We start from the raw sequence: 25,570 nt of genomic DNA on the forward strand, positions 1-25,570 counted from the left end.
AATATATATGAAGGTAATAAAACGCTATGTTCTTTTATTATTTGTGTGTCTCAAATAATGCATCATTACAGGTTCAGTCAACAAAGCATCTGGCTTGTGTTCTTGTATTAGAGTGTAATTTTGGTTTTCTTGCACAATTATAGTATTTCTAATTTTCTTTTATCACGTCAGTATAATTGGTATTTAAAAATTCTTGTCTTGTTGAAGAAGAACCGTGCCAGATGTGCGTTGAGTCATACTACCACATACAGAACAGCCACACTTGTGCTTGTTGTGACGTTGGTTTTATAGTTGCTGGGGACTTAATTAATTATTTGTGTTAATGAAAATTTTCATTTCATTCTTGTTGTTGTTCTATGCAGTCAGATTGCGTAATAATTCTAGTCAGGGCTAACCGTTTACGAAATAGCGTAATCGGACATACAGCTACTAAAAAAAACTAAAAAATAATTTCATTTTATTTAATTAAGCCCCCATGCAGTATGTGAAAATAGGTATGAGAGGCATGTGTCTAGCACCACAAGAGGTAGGCAGAAATCACTTGCAACAGCATTTAAAGTTATTGTTCTGATCTTGACATATCTGATGACCTAAATGTGTGAAAAAATAAGAAAGTGGGGAGAAAAACCACAAAGCTGGGATTCTCAAATAACTACTGAACATTGTCATTATACCTAAAATGTCATTTAAAAATATTCTTGATTAATGTATATGTTTCCTGATGTTGTCATTTGAAAAGAAATGGTTTTGTTGCCAGTGTCTAATTGCTGTTTCAAAGTTGCAGGTTATATGTTTTGTACCATTAAAGCAAATTTTACCAAAGATGTGACATAAAGATGAAAAAAAAACCTGGAGATGATGACAATAAACTGCTCAAAGATACGTTGTTGGGCAGCAAAACAAGACAAAACAATAAAAATGCTGTGGTCCTGAAGTTGAGGACTACCATATATGCTACGTGAGCAGTAGCCAAAGGACTTGCCATTGTGGGCAAAAAGTTGATAAGTGGTAACGAACTGCCAAACCTAGAGGATGGGGCAGTGTACTAATTGAAAATTGTTTGTTTTAGTGTTCTTAATTAAAATTGTGTTTTTGTGCCTAAATATTTATAGATAAAAGACTGCCAAAACAATAATGGGCAGAATGTGTAACATGGACTGCTAGTGCTGAGGCAAGCAGGGAACTTAGTTAGGTTTATTGGTCAATGTGTTATGAACTAACTATTCTTATTGAGGACTATGAAAAGTTTTTATAAAATATATATGCATTCTTATTCAAATGGATGTAGACGTTTTTGATACTAGGTTTTTTTTGGAATAACTTAAAGTTTTGGACTGCCTTGTTTTAAAAATACAGCAGTGATAATTAAAGATAGGTTCTGAATAGGTTAATGTGTTTATGTGCAACACACTTTTTGGACTGCTATTATTGAAGAGCAGCTTTAAAGTTAATTACTTTGAAAGAAAAAAAACCTTGAAAAGTAACTTTTGTATTTAAGGAGTCAGTTGGAAAAAGTTCTCATAGCTGTTTGTATAAATATTTGTGCATTTGTGGATGCGAACTGAAATTTTGAACATTACGTTAACTACTGAACCCTGTGAAAAGTACTATGATCATTAACATGCTTGTGTGTCTGAATATTTACATTCTTTTAAAAATATTGAAAGACAAATTTCTGCTTTGTTATGTTAAAATGTTCTGTGCTATTGTATATGTGTTTATTTTTTTAATTTGAAGGCTATACCTTTTCTACTAATATGAAGCTTATTTTGTGTAATATTTTGTCTTTTATTTGAACTGTGTGTGTATGAAATGAACATGCTTGAAGGTATCCTGTGTAACGATGAGAAATCGGTTTCCTTAAACCAGTGTGAATATGAAAATTGCTTTAGATGTCTTATTTTGAAAATATTTTGGAAGAATGGTATGAAGTTTCTTAGTGTATATACTGTATGTTTGTAGTATGTGTTTTTTTTTCTCCCAACTGAAGTTGGATGATATAATTTTTTTCTGTAACCAACACCACTTAGGTGTTATAGATGTTTCCTTGAAGTATCCCTTACACGAAACTTCAACGAAACATGGGCATGTGTAACACCATAGCTCTAATGCTGTACTGATTTATTTTGCTTTTGTTTCATTTAATGTTACATTGCTGTGCTTCTGTAAATGTGTTGGTTTGAATAGGTAACACAAAACTGTATACTCCTTTCTTTGCTAAAATTTTGATGTCATGATTTGATTGTATGCTGTGTAGCATATCTCTCGTTTAAATGCTTTGACCCATTTGGAGGGAACAAAACTTACTGTAATTCTGTGTGAATAATTTTTGGTAGAAAGGTTAATATGTGCAAATGTTCTGTGTTATTCAATGCGTTTGTTTGCTGTTATGTAAACTGCTGATCCTCACTTAGGAATCTTAGTAATTTGTATGTAAATGGTGTAGTGGTTCCCCTCGGGAACGGAACTGTGTAGCGCGCGCAAATTGTGGTTGGCCTAGGCGGAAAAGGTGGAACTGATAGTCAGTCGGAGACGAGCAAGGAGTCGGAGACGAGCCTCCGGTCGAGGAGGAGCTACCAAACTGTGAACTGCCATGCAAAAGTTGCAGAGTGCTGGTTCCGAGAGAGGCTTTTCCTACTTCTTTCCAATGTCTCGGTTGGATGGATAAATAGCTGGAACTATTCTGGAATTTGTATCTGTCGTCGCCACCAAGAAATGACAGAGTCCAGCAATTCAGTCTGTGAATCCACCTACCAACATGCAGTTGCCACCACGTTGCGCAATCACTGTAACGTAATACTATAATGATGTACAGTGAAGGATCAGCTTAATGGATGTGTTATTGTGCTGAAATATAAGGTAATTTATATCTGAATTTATGTACCTACCTTGACCTTTCTCCTCATCATAACACCTCTCAGGGTCCTCTCCGTTTGAACTAAAGTGATTACCGAGTGTCCTTACTGAAAGTACGTTAAAACTCAGTTTGCTAATTAATGCCTATTGGACAGAGTAAAGTTAAAGTTAATGTGGCAAGAGAGTGAGTTAGAGTTAATGATGCTTGCTGAAATAATTTCCCTAGTAAAACTGATTATTAATGTGTTGTTGCCAAATTCAAATTAAAATTTCTCAAGACTGATGCTTATAAAGTTTTGCTTAGTAAATGATCACATTACTACCTGTCGTTAATCGCCAAAAGTGGGTTAGTATCTTACATAAATGTTAATTTTATGTCTCATGGTAGTAAAAGTGGAAAATTGCATAGTAGGAAATTATATGTTCATGATTACTAAGTGTTTGTCTCTCTTGTGTGCATATTAACAGTATAAAGACCACTCATTTTGTGTAAGTCCTGAAAGTAATAGTGTGTTTCGGTAGCTGTTATAATTTTGCAAATAGTTTGTGCTGTTCCAACTGTTAGCTTCAATCTTACCGTAAACTTATGAGTGTGTCAGAGTTCATTGCACTTGCGTATGGCCAAGTATATGTTGTGTTTATCCATTAAAATTACTAATAACTATTTTCTTCAACGAGAATGTTAATCATTCTTTTGCCTAGTTAGGCTGGCGACCGTTTTCCATTATCAGTTAAACAGTGCAGGTAAACAAAATTTTGTTTGTTACTTTTCGAATATTTACGTAATTCTGACTTTCACTTCCGAGAGGCTACTTCCGTTACGTACAACACGGTCAACTTAACAAAATTCCTCCCAGAGGGTAACACTGCTATGCTGCTTTGTACCATAATTGCTTTTACAAAATAGTTTTATGTCACAACCTGTTTCTAGCATTGAGGTTATGGTGCAGTAGTAACAGCAACCAGGAGTGTTATAAGTTCCATTTATTTTTGTCAGGTGAAAATAACATTCTGTTGTGTGGTCTGTTGGTTCCGTCTTAATCATGGGAACAATAAAGGACATTTGACGTTACACTACAAGCTGACCATTGTGACAAGTCAGTTTACTGCAGAAAGTTATTATATTTTTGACTCTGGTGGCCCAGACGTTGCGATTAACTGCAGCTATCAAAATTTCAGTTCCACCCAATCTCATGCGAAGCTTATCTAACGTAAACCGATTTATGTGATCGTAATCAGTATACTCGAGGAAATGAATCGCGCCTGTTGCTCAAATGATGTTTAGTTAGTGCTGTGAATGAAACACGTGCGTTTCGTTAGCATCATTGTGTGCGTGCGCGCAGTTTTTGGTGTGGTTATCATATGTGATGATGCACGAAATAAAAGGGCCAGACCCAGGATTCGGGATCCAAAGACATCAATAATGAAAGCCGCACGAGGAACTGGAAGTGAACTAATTGTCGTGGCATTTTGGTAAAGGCGAGAGGTTACGGCATAACGTTGAGGGCTCTGATTTGAGGAAACCATCTATAGCGCGTGAAGTGTCAACTATCAAGTAATTTTAATCGGCCGATAGATAAAAATACTAATTTCAGTGTTAGCACTATGTGGTTACTGTCAAAAAACATTCTACGAGTGTAGCATAAGGAAACCCTGTTTTTAAAGTTACTGTGAAAATATAGTTACGTTGCATTCCACGTTTTGTCACTGTTACATTTGTCATACGAAAGTGTCTTCTATGAGAACTACGCATTCTTAAACCAACATACGTTATAGTTTTATAAGTATGGTATTCTATATTAGTATGATGATGGTGTTCAGAGGTACAGCTCTTGTATATGGATTTTTTGGTCTGTGGATATGTTGTGTACATAGTTCCGCGTAGTCAGCGCGTACACAACTTTCCAACTAGAGCCCTCCCCGCTAAGCACAACAGCGCAGGCGCAGCGCTCGTCCGTATCCGCACTACGAGATGTCGCTGCCATAGATCCGGACCAAATTGTGCTTCCGCCGATCCGCGTATTAATATGTAACGTAGCCAATGAGATTGCTGCTAACGTAGAACCTTTTCTCCTCGCGGATCACACTCGCGCAGTGATACATGAACGCGCGAGGTATTATAACGAGTGTACAGACCTCCGATTAGTCAGTCCGCATTTGTCTGCACCAGTCTGCATTTGTCTGTACCAGTTTGTACGAGTTCTACATTTGCCTGTACCAGTCTATAGTCAAGTTTCAGTCTGCGCCTAATAAGATTATCATATTCCTGTACATAGTCATGAAGATAAATGTATAGTCACTTTTGTCAAGTATCAGAGATATTTGTGAGAATAAGATTAACTTACCAATACCAAAGGAACTTCAGATTATCAATTGTAAATAGCATCCAGATCCAAGTTAAGTAATTTTTATGCTTGTTATTATTTTAATAGATGTGTGTGAAAATTAATCAAGTTCGGTTTAAAGTTGGTCACCGTCATTCTGCCACTGTAAGCGTGCAAGTGGCATTTCTATCGTCTGACCTAACGGCAGAAGATAAACACTCCACGATAAGACCACGAGACATAGTTCTGACACTCGCCTACTTCGTTAGAGCGACAAGTCAAATAATCTTATGGTGTGTGTACTGAAGGTTTTACAGTACGCACACCACAGGATACTAAATATGATTTTTTCTGTTTGTTCAGTCTTCCAGTTGATAATGCTTGAAATAACCGAAACGGTTCAAGATAAATGCAATATATACAGCTGATGGCAAGTAAAATGTTTTTCTGTAAATATCTCACAGCCGTAACCAGTTGCGTACGCAGATGTTTAATGCTAATTGTTGTGAGTGTGTATGAAGAATGAAAGACAAAGACATCGTCAATTATGATAACAATATAGTACTTATCGCTGTGCACTTTATACGTTTAATGTAACAGAGAGAGAGAGAGAGAGAGAGAGAGAGAGAGAGAGAGAGAGAGAGAGAGAGAGAGAGAGAGATTTCTTACTGTTGTCTTTTTCGAAGGATGAATCAAGATGACATCGATTGCGTCGATTCTATACAGTTTTATTCAAACATACCTCTGAGGTTTCAGCCGATGACAGCGCGAAAACTACGTATACTTACCAATGTGCAAAGCGTACTTCCTAGTCTGGATCAGTCTCACGCGCTATAGCGTAACTGTAGGGCGCACAACTAGAGGCATGCTTGTGTAGACAAATCATCCGCTCCGAACTGTCGTATCGAATTAGCGCACGCCTGCCGATAGGCAACCTAATGAACAGATGTCCAATGCGGGCTGCTGGGGGTGCGCCTTCCCTAGCAGCAACAGCGGCGACTGAATTGATTTCACGCACGTAGCGACGTTTCCGCATCACGTACGGTCCTGTACTGAGTACTTGTAGAGTGAGTTCAGAACCTGGAGAGAAGCTCCATCCACTGACGTCTATTTTCTACTTGTCTTGTAATTTTTGGACAGTCATCTTCTGAAAACTGGATATATGAATAACCCTTTATTTATAATAACATTGGAAGGGGATGGAGAAAGATAAAAAGACATCACCGCAAGCCGCCTTCTAGGAGCAGTCCGAGAGTATCATATCTGTAAGTAGTACAGGAGGTTTTTTGAAAGTCAAAAGAAATTGCTATTAGAGGGTATCTGTGCTGGAAACACTGTTGTATAGCCGCCTTCAATAGAGTTAAGGTTATCTACATACTGAAAACGATTATGAAGGTTTATTTTTCTAAGGTCTCGAGAAAGAAGCAGTTAAATGTCCATCTCGAGGTCATTCCTTCACAGCTGGAGAGGCCAACATCATATATATAAGGCAAGACGGCCGTGGACCTCCTCAGTGCAGATGCACACCAAGCTCGAACGCTTATGGTAATCGGCGAAACGCCGCCCGCAATGAGGATAATGTGCAAGGGGCACTACATTAGTAGTGTGTGGGTAAGTTGAGAATTTGAGTCTAACAGGATGCGTGCCAGTGTGGTTCGTGCAGTTGCATTGACTACTGTGTCAGAATGGGTCAGTGATCAGAGTATCTGTCTAGTAAGTAGGAGACGTGAGTGCAAATCCTGCTCCGGCACAAATTTATAACTTTACCCTTTAATTTCAATCAATGCTCGCTTGCAGCCAATGTCTGTAATTCCCCTATGTCTTAACATCATATTAGGTAAATGAGCACATAACCCCTACGCAGATTTAAACAAATATATAAAAATATCTACATTTCAAGAGTGAGGAAACTTTTATGTTGTCTAGATAAAATTAAAACTCGTGACGATATCCTTATTTCACCCCTTGAGCCAACGCTGCATGCTGTAGCGGATCCAATCGCGACTTACCAGTTCAAAGGTTGCGGTGTGCTCTGCAGCAGGACAGCAGCTAACATTAGCCAGAGTCTCTGATCGTCCACACGGCGAAGTCGCATCGTCGCTCCCCTTGTGATGGTCCGGTAGGTCGAGTTATCCTTGTTGACCATCTAGCTGGGTCTCAGCTGGATAGTTAGTTGTTTATTCATCCATTGATCATTTAGAAGATAACATAAGGCACGTAAACTTAACTGAAAACAGAAACAATTTTTGTGAAGAACTAATTCATGCATACAGTAATATTATCTTATCATAAAAATACTTTACACAACTCATCAGCACTACATCGCGGGAGGACGAAGGTTCCATCCCGCGTCCGGCCATCCTGATTTAGGTTTTCCGTGATTTCCCTAAATCGCTCCAGGCAAATGCCGGGATGGTTCCTTTGAATGGGTACGGCCGGATTCCCTCCCAGTCCTTCCCTAATCCGATGAGACCGATGACATAGTTGTCTGGTCTCCTTCCCTCAAAGAACCCCCTCAAGTACATCGCGTTCGTGCCAGCGCACACTCGCGCCCGCACACAAACAAGCGCGCACACACACACACACACACACACACACACACACAATTTCGGTTGGCATCAGAAACGTAGCGATACTTCCGTCTGTTCATCAAATTCTTCCTATTGTCCCCCTACCCTTTCAGAAGCAGCTCAAACAGCATCTTACCACCATGAGTGAAATGTAGAGCTCGAGAAGATGGAAAGTGGTTAGAATTTTCCGTCGCAGATCCTGGTCGTAGGATGTTGCCTTGGGAATCATTAACTTATGACAGTTCACTCTGCAAATAACTACTCTGTGTTATCCAAATAATCCTTGACTTTGTAGTATAAATTATTTAAGAGTTGTGCTTTACCTCACTTTTTAAACATTTGGGTTTTAGTGGTGTCTTTATTCTCCTTGGCCGGTTTATTGTATAATTTTGTTCCTTTGTGTAAAACGATGTTATGTTTGTTTGTTTACTCTTTGTCAGTAAGTCTATAAGTTTAGTCTGGCTCTTGTTCCATGACCATCAATGTTGCTGTTTTTGAGATAATTCGTGATGTTCTTGTTGTGCTCAATAGCCTTGTATACATACGAAGGTGTGCTGAGAAGGAATGCCTGCGTTTTATGTCTAAACGTTTGTAGGAGTATAAATAAAAAAAGCTATTAAAATTATACTTCTTTATTCTTCAGGCCTACACATTTATTTCTCAACATAGTCATCCTGGTGACGAACGCATTTCAGCCAACGAGAGACGAGTTTGTTGATACTGTCACTGTAGAATGTTTGGCTTCATTGACGGAGTCACAACCTCAGCGCTTCATCAGTGTCAAAGTGAAGTTCTCAAAGGTGTTCTGTAAGTTTAATGTTGTTGTTGTTGTGGTCTTCAGTCCTGAGACTGGTTTGATGCAGCTCTCCATGCTACTCTATCCTGTGCAAGCTTCTTCATCTCCCTTAACTTTAACAAGCAGGTGAAAAATGATGGGCCCAGTTGGGGCTGTATAGTTGGATGATCGATGACATGACAGTGAACGCAAGGCAGAAGATTGCTGCGGATGTCGCAGCGCTCGTTTGTGGACTGGCATTGTCATGCTGGAGGAGGGGGTGCTCCATCAGTGGACTAAATCTTCGAAATCGATACTCGATTACAGAACGCTGTTACTCATGCACAGACATAGTTACAGACCGCCATATTGCACTCTACAGCTTGCGTCAGCGAAGCGGCATAGTTGACTGAATAAAATGCAACCGATATTGAGACCCGAATAAAAAAATTGGAGTCATTACTATTCAGCATAACGTCGTACATACATAGTGCAGCGAGATTCAACAGCTGTTGAAACATATCCATACAGGGAGCTCGACTAGTACTTCCAGTTATTATTCTAATGGCTTTTTTGTAATTTGAACTCTGTGTCCGTGTTTTGTGTATGCAACCTCGAAAAAAATCATACATTTAAAGATGGAGTACATATACGCCTAATAAATGATACATAACTACAAGACGCTGTCTGTTACACGTTACTGACAGGACTCTAAGGGCATACCGTAGGATACTGTCTCTGAGCACTATGGGACTTAACATCTATGGTCATCAGTCCCCTAGAACTTAGAACTACTTAAACTTAACTAACCTAAGGACATCACACAACACCCAGTCATCACGAGGCAGAGAAAATCCTTGACCCCGCCGGGAATAGAACCCGGGCGCGGGAGCGTAGGATACTGTTGACATGAATTACTTCCTGATAATGGCTTGTAAGATGGATGTATCTAGATTGAGAAATTGTCAATGGAGTGTAAGCCATCGACCACTCCCCAGTGTGTAGTGTGTGCGAGGGCTGAAGAGGATAATGAGAGGTCGCAAACATCTTAGCTCAAGGGAATCAAAATACTGAAAACCTGTTACTTCTGAACACGAGCGCAAATCTCTACTCTGTGTTAGAACTTCTGCGTTCCCCCCATGTACCGACATTGGAAATGCAGCACTGGTAATGCTCCGCAGTAAAAGGAACATAAGGTTTCAAAGACCAGGGATGCATTTTTAACTAACACAGTTGCTGTCAAACCTAAAATATCTAAGACAGGAAGCAAATGACAGATACTGTTTTAGTGTAGCACATTGACAAACAAGAAACCCCTTGAGTGGGAAGTCGCAAAAGGCCGATGATGTTTACGGCATTCGACCCCCACATATTGTCTACCATGCAATATTGGCTGGTAAAAGGGGGGGGGGGGGCAGGACTGGAGGTACCCGCGGTGAACACAGTGTATGGCTGCGGAGTGTAGTTGAACTGCTTAGTCGACGAGTAGCTCATAATAGTGCCAGTGGCGTTGATACAAAGAAGAACAATGGTAATGATAAACACAGAAAATATGGCATTATGTCTACAACAGTTGCTAAAGCTGACATTCGTCAAAAGGAACACAAGGAATTTCGCAGAGATAGGAAGAAGTGTCAGATAAAACGTTAGCGTTTCAGCAAGATGCGTCAGAGGAATGTATAGTGGCACACACTCTCGACCGTGTGGACTATGTGCATGCGGAGTATAATGATGACGGTACGCGCTTAATAAGTAAAAGCGATACTGAAAAAGGCGTAGAGCCATGTAGTTCATAGTCCTTGTCGGACAGGGAACCACAAATCCCGTCTCCAGTGAAAAGTGAAAAGTAGTAAAGGACAATCGTTGTCGAAGGTGCCATGTACCCTCTGTTCGCCCTGAGGTACCGGCAGTCCCTCAGACACTAAAGCTTCACGGGTTTGCATGTGTATAAGGCGATACCTTTCCTAACTGCGTCGATGACACCAAGGCGACAGAAGGTGGGACAAGAGGCACCTCCGTACAAGGGAACTATTTCCTCCGCCGTGTCAGGTGTGCGAAACTGGATCCGCATGAATTTCTTCGCGCCCCGGCTATATAGAGCGGCGCAAGCCAACACACCGGCAGCTCCCTCCAGCGAAGCACTGGGTCAATTCATGCGCAGGCTGCTGGCAGCCCATCAGTCAGGGCCCGTTAGGAAGCCACAGCAGCGGGACCGAAAGCTGAGCCTCCATCGTTAGGGATTTTCCGTGGCAATGTCTTTGTGGTGTCACCGCCAGACACCACACTTGCTAGGTGGTAACTTAAATCGGCCGCGGTCCATTTAGTACATGTCGGACCCGCGTGTCGCCACTGTGTGATCGCAGACCTTGCGCCACCACAAATCAGGTCTCGTGATACGGACGAGCACTCGCCCCAGTTGTACGGACGACATTGCTAGCGACAATACGGACGAAGCCTTCCTCTCATTTGCCGAGAGACAGTTAGAATAGCCTTCTGCTAAGTCCATGGCTACGACCTAGCAAGGCGCCAATTGTAACAGTGCATGTATCTTACGAGTCGCATTTGTATAGTCAAGAGAGATGTATCACAAGGCGACATAAAAGTTAAGTATAAAGCAGCTACGTACTTTTCTTGCTACCATTCAATAGTTATCCTGTTCCAGACTTGACGCCCGTCGGCGTGTGTGTACGCGTGCCTTCCTTTCGGCTACATCAAGTGGCATAACAGTCTTGTTACGTCACTACAGATTGGCGACAAGGCAACGGAAAGGGTTTTGTTCTCCTTGCTTTGCTCCGATTTATTTGTGTCACGGCTTCGCCACAATCTCCAGATGTACTGTCCGAATTTTATCGCTTGCAGAATCAGCAGACGCAGGCGTTATTGGATGCCCTTGGACAGCTCGTCCAGGGTCAACGTGCCATTCAAACCGATGCGGCCGCCGCCGCTTCACCGGTACCGCAGCCACAACCTGCCGTTGCACCACAGTTTCGCAGTTTTAAAGAAACCCACGAGACTTGGCGGGAATGGTCCCGCCAGTTCGCCTTCCATCTCGCCGCCTACAGAATTCAAGGTAATGAGCGGCAGCCGTTTTTGCTTTCTTGTGTCGGTGTGTCCACCTACCGTGTGATAGTGAAATTGTTTCCCCGACGCGACGTAGCAACTCTGTCCTACGACGAAATTTTGTCTGCTTTAGATGCCTATTTCAAAGAAACAGTTAATGTGGTTGCAAAACGGTATGCGTTTTTTCCTACAAAACGTACGGCCGCTCAAACTACACTCCTGGAAATTGAAATAAGAACACCTTGACTTAATTGTCCCAGGAAGGGGAAACTTTATTGACACATTCCTGGGGTCAGATACATAACATGATCACACTGACAGAACCACAGGCACATAGACACAGGCAACAGAGCATGCACAATGTCGGCACTAGTACAGTGTATATCCACCTTTCGCAGCAATGCAGGCTGCTATTCTCCCATGGAGACGATCGTAGATGTAGTCCTGTGGAACGGCTTGCCATGCCATTTCCACCTGGCGCCTCAGCTGGACCAGCGTTCGTGCTGGACGTGCAGACCGCGTGAGACGACGCTTCATCCAGTCCCAAACATGCTCAATGGGGGACAGATCCGGAGATCTTGCTGGCCAGGGTAGTTGACTTACACCTTCTAGAGCACGTTGGGTGGCACGGGATACATGCGGACGTGCATAGTCCTGTTGGAACAGCAAGTTCCCTTGCCGGTCTAGGAATGGTAGAACGATGGGTTCGATGACGGTTTGGATGTACCGTGCACTATTCAGTGTCCCCTCGACAATCACCAGTGGTGTACGGCCAGTGTAGGAGATCGCTCCCCACACCATGATGCCGGGTGTTGGCCCTGTGTGCCTCGGTCGTATGCAGTCCTGATTGTGGCGCTCACCTGCACGGCGCCAAACACGCATACGACCATCATTGGCACCAAGGCAGAAGCGACTCTCATCGCTGAAGACGACACGTCTCCATTCGTCCCTCCATTCACGCCTGTCGCGACACCACTGGAGGCGGGCTGCACGATGTTGGGGCGTGAGCGGAAGACGGCCTAACGGTGACGGGACCGTAGCCCAGCTTCATGGAAACGGTTGCGAATGGTCCTCGCCGATACCCCAGGAGCAACAGTGTCCCTAATTTGCTGGGAAGTGGCGGTGCGGTCCCCTACGGCACTGCGTGCGTCGCTGCGGTCCGGTCCCAGGTCGACGGGCACGTGCACCTTCCGCCGACCACTGGCGACAACATCGATGTACTGTGGAGACCTCACGCCACACGTGTTGAGCAATTCGGCGGTACGTCCACCCGGCCTCCCGCATGCCCACTATACGCCCTCACTCAAAGTCCGTCAACTGCACATACGGTTCACGTCCACGCTGTCGCGGCATGCTACCAGTGTTAAAGACTGCGATGGAGTTTCGTATGCCACGGCAAACTGGCTGACACTGACGGCGGCGGTGCACAAATGCTGCGCAGCTAGCGCCATTCGACGGCCAACACCGCGGTTCCTGGTGTGTCCGCTGTGCCGTGCGTGTGATCATTGCTTGTACAGCCCTCTCGCAGTGTCCGGAGCAAGTATGGTGGGTCTGACACACCGGTGTCAATGTGTTCTTTTTTCCATTTCCAGGAGTGTAATAGGGAGTGGGTAGCAACATTGCAAGGACTTACTAGGGACTGTGCCTTTGACTGTGACTGTGGTCTTTCTTATTCAGATACGATGGTACGTGATGCAATTGCACAGAACGTTTCTGATGTTCGCATACGGGAGCACATATTGAAACTAAATCCCGCCCTTCAACAAGTGATAGACATATTGGATAGACAAGACACACTTGACTGTGCTCAGGAATCTTTTGAAACTTCGCCAGCAGTGTGTAACATTAACCGGCCCGCCGGGCGAGCTGCGCGGCCCGGTCAACTGCCCTCGCGCAAACAAACGCAGCTGCCGCCGCGCTCTAAGCCACGTGTGCCGCGCCAGCCCACAAATGCAGTGAAATCATGCCCGCGGTGTGCTACTAGACATTCGTGTGAACATTGCCCGTCACGCCAAGCTATTTGCTTTTTCTGTAATAGGAAAGTACATGTTCAAAGTGTTTGCCAGAAAAAGCTCCGATCAGACAATCACAATCATTCCCGGCCCTTTGCTTCGCGCCGGCATCGAACCAAGGACACTCAGGATCATGGACCTTCGCCCATGGACATTCATGTAGTTAATTCCGATTCGTCCAGTGCCACTTTCTCTAACAGTGACTGTGTTCGTCCCACACAAACTGTGCGTCGACGTCGCCGGAAATCGCGTCCATTAGCCAGTGATTCTGTACAAGTATCAGTTCACATTGCACAAAACAGTCGCTCTTGTCGTCAGCAGGACAATAAACTTTTTGTGGACTTAGACTTTGAAGGCAAAGTGATAGCATTCCAGCTCGATACCGGAGCTGCAGTTTCATTGCTCAATCACGACACGTACAAACAACTGGGCGCACCTCCGTTGCGTGCCGCAAATGTTAAGCTCACTCCATATTCCGGACAGACAATTCCTGTGTTAGGACAGTGCACTCTTTTTGCAACATATAAAGGACAAACAAAACTTGTGTCGTTTTACGTTCTTCGTTCTTCTTCTGCAGTGAACTTGTTTGGCTTAGATTTATTTCAGTTGTTTCACATGTCTATTGTCAATCAGGTGCTATCAGTGAATCAAACTGTACTTGCGGACAGTGTTTCTAGAGTATGTGAAGAATTTGCAGACATTATTGCACCGGGCTTAGGTTGCGCTAAAAACTGTGAAGCACAATTGGAACTGAAGGTCAACGCGCAACCGAACTTTTTCAGAGCGCGCAATGTTCCTCACGCATTGCGTCGTGAGGTCGCAAGAACATTCCACGATTTAGAATCACAAGGTGTGAGGGAATGTGCGCAATGCCTCTTCTCTTTCAGCTCCGCTTCCTCGCGTACGCCGTGCAGATGTTCCGTTTCTCTGGACGACGGAATGCGAATGCGCTGTTCGCCGGTTGAAATCGGCGTTGCTTTCTAATACTTGCCTCACGCCTTTCGATCCCCGGAAACCCCTTTTGTTGATGGTAGATGCATCGGATTTCGGGATCGGTGCTGTGCTTGCGCACAAAGTTGGCTCCCATGATCGCCCTATTGCCTTTGCGTCCAAATTGCTCTCATCTGCGCAAAGAAATTATTCCCAGATAGAGAAAGAAGCTTTGGCTCTCGTGTTTGGTGTTACTAAGTTCCATGATTTCTTGTATGGTCGTCATTTTACCATCATCACAGACCACAAACCTTTGACATCGCTTTTTCATCCGAACAAGCCTGTACCTCCGCGTACAGCGCAGAAATTCATTCGCTGGTCTATTTTTCTCTCGCAGTACCGCTACGATATCTTGTATCGGTCCACTGCTAAGCACGGAAACGCCGATGCGTTGTCCCGTTTGCCTGTTGCTGAGGATAAAGCATTCGATTCTTCCGAACTTGCTTGCATGTTCATTGATTCGGAAACCGATGCAGTGGTCGAATCGTTTCCGATCGATTTTCGTCGTGTAGCTACCGCCACAGCTGCTGACCCTGTCCTTGCTACTGTTTTACGTTTTGTTGCTACGCAATGGCCTTTGTCACAGTCTCGGATCGAGGATCCGTTGGTTCGCCGATTTTTTGCTCACAAGGAGAGACTTTTTGTTCGACGTGGTGTTTTGTTGTTGCGTTCTGATAATGATCAGTCCAGAGTAGTGGTCCCACGTTCGTTACAGTCCTCTGTTTTACGGCTTCTTCACCAAGGACATTGGGGTATAGTGCGAACGAAACAACTTGCTCGTCAGCACTGTACTTGGTTCGGAATCGATGCTGCGATTACGAATATGTGTTCTTCTTGCATGGCGTGTGCCGAACAACAATCCGCACCGCCGCGGAAAGTGTTTGCATGGCCAACAGCCACTTCCCCTTGGCAACGCTTGCACATTGATTTTGCTGGTCCCTTCTGGAATGCTCGATGGTTGGTTGTGGTCGACGCCTTCAGTAATTTTCCTTTTGTTGTCCGGAAGTCTTCCACGACGTCCTCCGCCACCATCCAAGCGTTGTCTGCTATCTTTTGCATTGAAGGTCTTCCGCAGACTATTGTTTCCGACAATGGCCTGCAATTCATGTCCGCCGAATTTCAGTCATTCTGCCAGGCCAATGGTATTCAACATCTGCCATCCGCGCCGTTTTCGCCTCAGTCAAACGGTGCCGCTGAACGATTGGTCCGGACTTTCAAGTCACAGATGTTGAAATTGAAAGAGTCGCATTCTCGGGAGGACGCATTGTTGCTCTTTTTGTCTTCGTATCGCTCTCAGCCCCGAGATGGTCGCTCGCCGGCTGAGTTGCTCCATGGTCGTCCTCATCGCACCTTGATGTCTTTGCTGCATCCGCCGCATCAGGTTCCTGTGCAGCGGCAGACTCCTGCTTTTGCTCCAGGCGACGTTGTATTCTATCGCAACTATCGCGGTCCACGGCGTTGACTCGCGGGGAGCATTCTTCGCTGCCTCGGCCGCGCGATGTATTGGGTTTTGGGGGCCTCTGGTGAGGTGCGTCGGCATCTCAATCAGCTGCGCCTCTGTCGTCGCACGGGTTCTGCCGCTCCCCGTCTGCTTTCAGCGACGGTGCCGTCCGGTCAGCGCCCTGGGGACCCATCTACTGGCTCGCCTCATCCCCAGGTGTTACCGACGATGCCTTCCATTTTGCCCCATGGCGACGCGCCGCCGCCGCCGCCGCCGCCGCCGCAGCCGCCGGTACTCCGGCCGGCGCCGCCCGCATTCGACGCTTCGCTGCAGCCGCCAAGCGCCTCCCTGGGTCACGCGCCGCCGATCGCTTCCCGTGACCAGCTGTCTTCCGCCATGGAACTCCCGCCCACTCCGGACCACATGACGTCATCGCGCGTCGGCTACCCCGACGCAATGGAGGTCGACCCTTCGGCCCCTCCTGTCTCTTTCCGGGCGCATACACCGCATGTTGACGTGCACCCTGGACTAGGTTTTCAGGCGTTTCCTAGCTCCCCTCGGACCGAATGGCCGGGTGCGGGTGGCACAGCCTCGCCTGTTGTTAGGCTCCCCACCTCATCGCATACGTCAACATGGGGTCCTCCCCACGGCCTTATAACACGACCGTTCGCCGATTTGCGGGGGAGGAATGTGGTGTCACCGCCAGACACCACACTTGCTAGGTGGTAACTTAAATCGGCCGCGGTCCATTTAGTACATGTCGGACCCGCGTGTCGCCACTGTGTGATCGCAGACCTAGCGCCACCACAAGGCAGGTCTCGTGATACGGACGAGCACTCGCCCCAGTTGTACGGACGACATTGCTAGCGACAATACGGACGAAGCCTTCCTCTCATTTGCCGAGAGACAGTTAGAATAGCCTTCTGCTAAGTCCATGGCTACGACCTAGCAAGGCGCCAATTGTAACAGTGCATGTATCTTACGAGTCGCATTTGTATAGTCAAGAGAGATGCATCACAAGGCGACATAAAAGTTAAGTATAAAGCAGCTACGTACTTTTCTTGCTACCATTCAATAGGTATCCTGTTCCAGACTTGACGCCCGTCGGCGTGTGTGTACGCGTGCCTTTCTTTCGGCTACATCAAGTGGCATAACAGTCTTGTTACGTCACTACAGTCTTCACGTCCCAATACGTTTATTCATTGTGAGTTCCAGGTGTATGCCCGTTACGGTCTGAGAATTTGTGTTATTTTTTATTGAGAAGAGTTTTCCTTTGTTATTAAATATTTCTACTGTGGTCGTAATAAACCCTTATTCCTGTTAACCTGTGTCCTGTTATCTCTTATCAAGCATCTGCCGATGGAGAAATAGCAAAGCAGCGGGTAGTTCAAACGGTTCAAGTGGCTCTAAACACTATGGGACTTAACATGTAAGGTCATCATTTCGCTAGACTTAGAACTACTTAAACCTAACTAACCTAAGGACATCACACACATCCATACCCGTGGCAGGATTCGAACATGCGACCGTAACAGCAGCGCGGTTCCGGACTGAAAAGCGTAGAATCGCTCGGTCACAGCGGCCAGCGCAACTGATAATAAATATGATTACGTACATGGCAGATAATCCGCAGCATAGTAAAAAAAAGTTGTGAACAGATTTCAAATAAGTCCGCATAATATGATAGTGTAGTGTGCAAGAGAAATTAGGTATTCAAGGGAGGACAAGGCTCAATTTTTACAAAAAGTGGTGTTAGCCCTTTTCAAAGATGCTCAATACTATTTACAGGACATGAATGATAGTGACCTACTACGTTATTCAGATCAAATTGCGAGTGGCATACATTACAGTGATTTCAAGGGAGGTATTAGCTGATTGCATAACTTCAAACAGTATTACAGAATTGGAAGACGTAAGTTAACGAAATTTCAAACAAAGCGTTTGCTTGACGATGCAGGTAAACTGTGGAATCGGCCCGAAAATTTGTTGATGAGATAAACAAACTTATCCCTGAGACATGGCGGGGTTGCTGGCGTCCCCTTTCGAATACCTGGCGCCACTAGATCTATCGTGTGATGTCCCTCTTGTTTAAGGCCAATACGATCTTTGCTCGAGGTTGTTGATGTGGGGCGGGGCGTGTTGTGGCGTGGAGAGGTGGGGAGTGATAACGTAGGAGGAGGACGGTGCGAGAAGTCTGCCCGGCGAGTAAGGAGTGCACTTGCGAAAGCGCCTTGGGCACGGAGTCCGGCGAGTGGTTCCTGGGAACATTTTTGTGGGCCGATCTGGATCCGTGGCTGTCTTCGTGCGTAGCCTGGCCGGCCAGCTCCGGGACGTAGCACACCGACAAGAGAGTTGAAGCCAGTTTCGTTATGCTGAATTCTGGGCCGCCTTTGAAGCTTTAGCTTCCATTCGTGAATTTCAGTTAAGTTTTGGATCTTGAAGCGTTAACTGTTATATTCTTATTGATACACACAGATCTGTTACCATCATTGTGATTTCTTAGCTGATCTTTTTGCCACCAGTTGCTTTCTTGAATTGTGGCAGAGGCAGTGTAGAGGCAGTTTCTTGCAGTGACGCGGGCTACTTATTGTTGCTTTCACATAATTAACGTTGCTTTGTTTATATTTTTTTTGCCGGTCTGTACCCAACTCTCGTTGTTACATTTCTTGGCCTTCCTATTTGGTGTAGTCTTGTGCTCGGTGCGTATAAGCCTTCTGGTGCACCCCTTGTGAGGAGACAATTCAGATTCATGGCTACTTTACTGAAGTTGTTATTAAAGAATGCCTGCCTGTCTTCTATTTGGTAATTTTACTTAACTGATACTGTTATTATTGAAGGCCTACCTGTATTGCATTTGGTAATTTTGCTTAACTGTTGCTGTTATCATTGTAGACCTGTCTGTTTTCTATTTGCTAATTTTACTTAAATGAAACTGTTATTAAAGAAGGTGGGCCGTTTCCTGTTTTGGTAATCTTACTTAACTGAAACCGTTATTATTGAAGGCCTGCCTGTTTTATATTTGGTAATTTTACTTATGTGGAGGTGTTATTAAAGAAGGCCTGACAGTTTTCTATTTGCTGAATTTACTCAACTGAAACTGTCATTAAAGGAGGCCAGCCTGATTTCTATTTGGTGATTTCATTTAATTGAGGTTGTTATTGAAAATGCCTGCCTGTCTTCTGTTTGGTAATTTTACTTAATTGAAGCTGTTATTAAGGAAGGCCTGCCTGTTTCCGAGATGTTTATGTCAATAAGGTACTAACAGGAAATAACTCATGTTGGTACATGGGTTCCCACCCTTCTCCTTATAGCCCTTTATCCATAATTGTAGGTTACAAGCTCATCGTTCAGTAAAGAATTTGATTTCATCTCCGACCAATCGGGATTTGAACAGGAAATGCATATAAAAGGAACCCTGGAAATTAGAGGTACCAAGGGAGTTGCATCAAAATGACTGACACCAATGGCTTAGCGCATTCGCATACAACTAACTATGCCGATTGTTATTCCGGATGGTAAACTGGCTTGAAAGTTATTTATTGTACTACGAGAAGTTGGAGCTGCTCTGTCCCCTACAGTTCTTTCTCGTGTGTGTTATCTTGCAAGGGCAGAAGGGAACATTTATGTTACAGCAAGCAAGAGTGGGAAAGTGGGTGTAATAGAACTACAACTATGATATGAGCATTGATTTTGGTCAAGAGTTGCTCAAAATAATTTGCTTTTGCTTCGTTCCTGGTCTGTCTATACAAATCATATCCCTTTACGGCAAATTATCCCACCTGAAAAGTGTGTGACATTGCAATTTATATCACCTACGACCACTGGATAAATTCAGCGTCTAGATGATTGCTGTACCGTACCTATGAAACACCGCACTATCTGCACCAACGCCTTATAGGATAGCCAGCTTCACAATAAGCTCGACCACACACTGTTTCACATGTTGCTGCGTGCCATCATATTCCATCAGTTCTCATCACCCCGTTGCATCGGTATGTTTCTATACGCCTTCGTTATGAGTGAATACCTAGCTGAACGTACTGCACGATTAGTAACTCCCAATGAGTTCACCTTCGATTTTGATGGTGCAGACGTCCGTGATGAATGTGGCGCGCCATTTTTCAATCGGTGTTGATGCTGCAAGTTAATGGTTTGTTCTGAACATTTTTTTAATGTCGAAGATTCCATTTTGTGAAGTGTAATACATACATTCCAAAGAGGGTTAGTCTCAGCACCTACCGCTCATTTTCGGTCGTCCTTCTGATTCACATGACGAGTCATAGGCAGCTGTTATAATGGTTAATACAACACTTTCAAAAGAGCCCTACTATAGATTGAACTTGCGACCTCGCACTCAAGGGGTTCCTTGTAAGAAACTGGTCACTAGGGCAGAGTATCAACCGTTTCACATTAACAATTTATCAAGTAGTAATTTTCTGTTTATGTGAAATGTTGACCTCCAGGAAGGCGGATTTCAAACTGAAGTCTCTGAGGAGCACAGAAACATGTGAGTAGATAATAGTAAGAAACATTTGATTGAGCAATACCCATAAATGAAAGCAATGAATAAAATGTAACAGTAGTCTTCATTCGGCAGGGTATGTTTTGGGGATCCTGGCAGATAGACATCTACTAAAGACATTGATAGCAAAAGTGGATGGACTCTGTCCAACATGGGATACGTGTAGTGCAGCTTAGCTAAACAGTCTTTAACATTTCATCATTCCAGGATTCGGTTACTTGGCGTGTAACGTCAGTGAAATTGCAGCACATAGGTATTAGAATGTTGCTAGTAACAAGAAACATGAAAATTTGAGAACAGTTAATATGAACAGTGCCTGCGTTGTTTCGAGTTCAAAGTTCCTTCACACATGCATGTATGTCCGAAGGAACAGGCACTGCGACTACTACAGCCGTCATGAAATACAGTTGCGAAAATGGACAACCATCGTCTGTATAATGGAATGACGACAGTGAAAATTCGTACCGGATTGGAACTCGAATCCAGATATTCCATTTATCACGAGCGGTCGCTTAACATTTGGCTACTCGAGCACGACTCAAAAGCGGGCACAAACTTCAGTGTGTCATCGGCCATGTGTGTACAACCTGTGCTCGTACGTCCATAATGTATATTCCCGTACAAGGGGGGGGGGGACAATTTGATTGAAAGTCGCTTGTCCGGAGTCGCCGGATAAATACGATATTACGTAAGTCTGCAGGCTTTCGTGGCCGTTGTCACTGAAGTTAAAATCTTATGGGTTATTAGGCCGCGTCATGTTTCTTCTAAAATGTTCGACGTTTCGACCCCTCTGCTGGGATCTTCCACAGGATCTTTTGGTGTCCACTATTGCTACTAGTGTTCTAGCAGTAGTGGATACCAAAACATCCTGAGGAAGATCCCAGCAGAGGGTTCGAAACGTCGAACATTTCAGAAGAAACATGACGGGGCCTAATAACACAGAAGATTTTAACTTGAAAAAAAAAAAAAGGTTCAAATGGCTCTGAGCACTATGGGACTTAACATCGAAGGTCATCAGTCGCCTAGAACTTAGAACTACTTAAACCTAACTAACCTAAAGACATCACACACATCCATACCCGAGGCAGGATTCGAACCTGCGACCGCAGCGGTCGCGCGGTTCCAGACTGAAGCGCCTAGAACCGATCGTCCACCCCGGCTGGCCTTTTATCTTCAAATACGATATTGCAGGGCCCGTGTTATTCGGAATTATTAGACGAATTTCCTTCACAAATGGATATGGAAGTCTGGGTACGTCGCGAGTCGCGCTCGGACAACCAAATGGTAAAGCGACTGCTCGCGACAATCGGGAAATCCGCGGTCGAGTCCCGGTCTGCTCCAAGTTTTCACTGTCGTCATTCCATTACACATCTGGCGGTAGTCCTTATTCGCAACTACGAATACATCTCATGTAATATGAATAGAGTGTTAACTAACTTCTCCCACACAGGCCATGAAGGCCCAAAGGTACCGAATGGCCACCGTGTCTTCCTGAGCAACAGGTGTCACTGGATGCGGATATGGAGGGGCACGTGGTCAGTACACCGCTCTCCCGGCCATAGGTCAGTTTCCGAGACCAGAGCCGCTACTTCTCGATCAAGTAGCTCTTCAGTTTGCCTCACAAGGGCTGAGAGTACCCCGCTTGCCAACAGCGCTCGGCAGACCGGATGGTCACCCATCCAAGTGCTCTCCAGCCCGACGACACCTAACTTCGGTGATGTGACGGGAACCGGTGGTACCACTGCGGCAAGGCCTTTAGCAATACATTGTTAGCATAATTGAAATCAATGTATCTGATTGATTAGCAGTCTTTTTAATTTGATACCATTTTCAGGAAGTTCTGTACAAAGGAAAGAGAAGAAAACTAATTAATTTGCCCGAGAGCAGGGTACACCGTGATAAAATTTGAGACTGAAGTTGGTACTGGTTATGGAAATAGAAAATAACTGCAAATGGCGACTACACTAGAAAGGGTAGGCACGTTCATGGGAGCGAAAGATTTTGATCAGGCCCGGGTGTTGCATTCGATGTCGAGTGTCGCGGTTGGTAACCTTCAAAGTAGGCAATCAAGGCGCCTTGCAGCGGTTCTGAGCCAAAAGAAAAGTCAAGCTGATAGCATCGTGGATCGCAACAAGAAAAACGAATCTGCTCTGCAAAACCACTGCTATATAATGTCTTACAGAGCAGACTCACTGTTATTTCGCAGCTGATAAGTTTGTTTAGCATCTTAGTTGGCTAAAGCGGTTGATCGTCTGTCGTTGTGCCTCTCACTCACGGTAATGAACACGAGGGTAGAGTCTGACCATCAAATACCTGCTGGTTATGCGGCCCCCATACAGCCCGCACTCTGCAGTTTACGTAGTGCCGCAAGGTAGGCTGTTCAAGTCGCTAATTTACTTTTCCGACCTCTTCCAGGTAGCAGCACCCCCTATTGATTCTGCTCATATTTGTAACCACTGTTTGTATGTTGTGATATGTTAATTTTTATTTATATTTCCGTGTCCCTCGTCATTCACTTACACATGCGTACATTGTTCTTTGCTTGGGTAAACCAGTGATGGCCCACTTATAAAATAATGTGTGGGGAATAACACTCTGGCGTCGTTGTACTGTTTATCAGTTACGATGGGTAATTACAAAGTTTTAATAATCAGGTCGAAAACATAACGCAATGTGTATATAAGACTAACACTGATATCGATTCCAACCCTCCTAATAGCACACAGTTTAATTACATCTTGGCATTAGAGTATATAAGAAGACGGGTCTAAAGGCGGGCAGTGTTACACAGTCAGTTCATTGAACAAAAAATAATTGTACAGTTATTTTTGTTATAGAATAAACAACGCCGGCTGCTCCATTACATAATGCTAATCTTTTTCTGAAATTAGACTTTAGGTGGCCTCATTCATATAACTTTACAGATTTTACTAGATCCGAAAGTATACGATCGATTCTTGCCTTCTTTGAGTTCAGAATGCACAATGCACCATTGAACTAAGACCACTTTACAGATTCACCGAATTCTTACACATCATCTAATACATTATAAGGTTTCTGCTAGGTGCCGAAATGAAATAATTATGAAATTGCTAGTCTTGGGAACAAAACCATTAACCTCCTCAGTTGTTTTTACAAAATTTCTGACCAGTGATGTCTTACGGAATAGCTTCCTGGCGTAATTCATCACTTACAAAGAAAGTAGTGATTGAAAAAAAGCGAGCAGTAAGGTACATATGTTGCATTCCAGAAAGAAAGCCCTGAATTGAAAATTCGTAATTCTGGAAAATTTCGGTATCTCTTTAAGGAGGTAGACATTTTAACTGCACCGTCAAAATACATATATTTGCTAATTAAATTCCTCATAAATAACCCAGTACAATTTGGGAATAACAATGATGTCTATAACTACAACACTACATTAAAAAATGACCTTCATTTATCAAGATTAAAACTGTCAGCCGCTCACAAAGGAGTTCAATATGTAGCAAAACAAGTTATTATCATTTTCACAGTAACATAAAACGTCTGAGAGGCAGCAAGGTCAGTTTTAAAGCTAACCTAAAATAATTTTTTCCGGACAACTCCTATTCTACACAGAAATTTCTACTTAATAACTGGTAACAGGAAGGGAAAAATTACTTTTAAGTGTAGTTGCAAGAGTAGGACTAGAAAGTATTATGTTCATTGATGTTAATATTAACAACTTGTAAATATCCTGTAAATGGACTTGTTCAACATCATTTCGGTAAAAGAAACATTTAAATCTTCTTTAGAGCATATAACTATATTTATCCCCAAGAAGGTCTTAGTTACGCGATGTGACTGAAAACTTTATGGAGTACTACCTAGAGAGAAAAAGCTTACTTTACGCAACTATTTATAATGGTCACAGAAAGCTAAGCTGAATTTGCGTGAACCTTGGTAATTGAAAGAAACATTTCAGACTAATTGAAAACGAGTAAGCAACGTGGCCTCTAGCCATGTGCTCTGTAAGAGGCATGTGGGCCCAGTCTGTTATTATGACACGTAAATGCAAAACATCAAATAATTACACTCTGTATTAAATGAAGAAACTGTGGTTTCTCTAGCTGAGCCAACCTTAACAACTACCTCTTGTGTTGAAAAATAATGCATAGAAACACGACGTATAATGTTAGCAGGATTGACTCTTAGTTTTGATATTAATTAAAGTAAGAATTCTAGAATAATTACACCATTGTTAAAGGTAAGAAGCACACTCCGCACAGGGAGATTATAAACTAACTGCTAAGTGCAAGTCGGTATCAGTTCATCTAAATACGAAAGTAATGCCCGGGAAAAGTGATTTAAAAGTATGCTTGAATATAAATCCCCACAACTGTCTCTCAAACTTGTTCCCGTGTTGACCCAACGACATCGTCAATTACAACTGCAATGGCGCAGCATCAATGAGCTTCTACCGTGGATCAATAGACACGGGTCGCCTGGTCGAATGAATTGCATTTCTTGTTTCACAAGATCAACGGTTTGGTCCTTATACTCAGTCATCAAGGCGAATGGCTACTTGTAACATGCAGTGCGCCACAGGTGCAGGCGGTGAGGTCAAAATTATGCTCATATATTCAGAATGACAGTCACAATCGCATTATTTATTTTGCCACCTGCGATGGGGTCATCTTCAGGGCAATTTACACCATTTGGTCACTTGCTGGAGTCGTCACCCTGTCTGTGCACGGTTTGGCATAGTTACCAACTGTGCACAGGCAGGGTGACGACTCCAGCGACAGACCAAATGGTAAATTGCCCTGAAGATGACCCCATCGCGGGTTGAAACCGGTTGGCGGCAAAATAAATAATGCGATTGTGACTGTCATTTTAATATTTGATTATAAGTAATTTAAGTCTGTTATCTCCACACAACTATGTTGTCTAAGAAATCAAAATTATGCCATGCGGTACGTTGAGTTGGACTTCAAAATGGTTCAAATGGTTCTGAGCACTATGGGACTTAACATCCGAGGTCGTCAGTCCCCTAGAA

This window comes from Schistocerca piceifrons, chromosome 5 (assembly GCF_021461385.2).
Source record: "Schistocerca piceifrons isolate TAMUIC-IGC-003096 chromosome 5, iqSchPice1.1, whole genome shotgun sequence".
NCBI lineage: Eukaryota > Metazoa > Arthropoda > Insecta > Orthoptera > Acrididae > Schistocerca > Schistocerca piceifrons.